Raw genomic sequence first — 489 nt, forward strand, 5'->3', positions numbered from 1 at the left:
AGGGGGAGGGGGAGCGAAACATCCCTAAGGAAGGCCCCGCTTGGGCGCCCGACGTTTTCCTGAGTCGGGAAACGCTACTGGACCTGGGTGGATCCGGACCAGGCTGTGTCCCAGCTGCCCTGCGATCCCATATGCCTCACACCTGGACTCCCCGGGCGGGCGAGCCAGCTTTCTGGCCCTGCCTGCCTGAGCCTACCTCTCTATCTCTGGCATCCAACTTGCAACTTCAAGTCCCTGAGGTCGAGAGCTTCGGCTCTCTGGGTCCTGCTAGTAACCCAAACAGACAGACACCCATGCCATGCCATGCCATGCCATGCCATGCCATTCCATACCACTTGCAATCAGGCATCTGCGAAATGAATATTGAGCAAGGGAATTCTCAGCCTTGAACGTTTCTGGGCCCCGCTCCCTTGGATTTCGCACCGGCCAAATGTCCAAAGGGCTCCGAGAAACCTCAGCACACGGGCTCTGTTTCCGTCCCTCTGAACA

This window comes from Vulpes vulpes, unplaced genomic scaffold (assembly GCF_048418805.1).
Source record: "Vulpes vulpes isolate BD-2025 unplaced genomic scaffold, VulVul3 u000000705, whole genome shotgun sequence".
Taxonomy (NCBI): Eukaryota; Metazoa; Chordata; class Mammalia; order Carnivora; family Canidae; genus Vulpes; species Vulpes vulpes.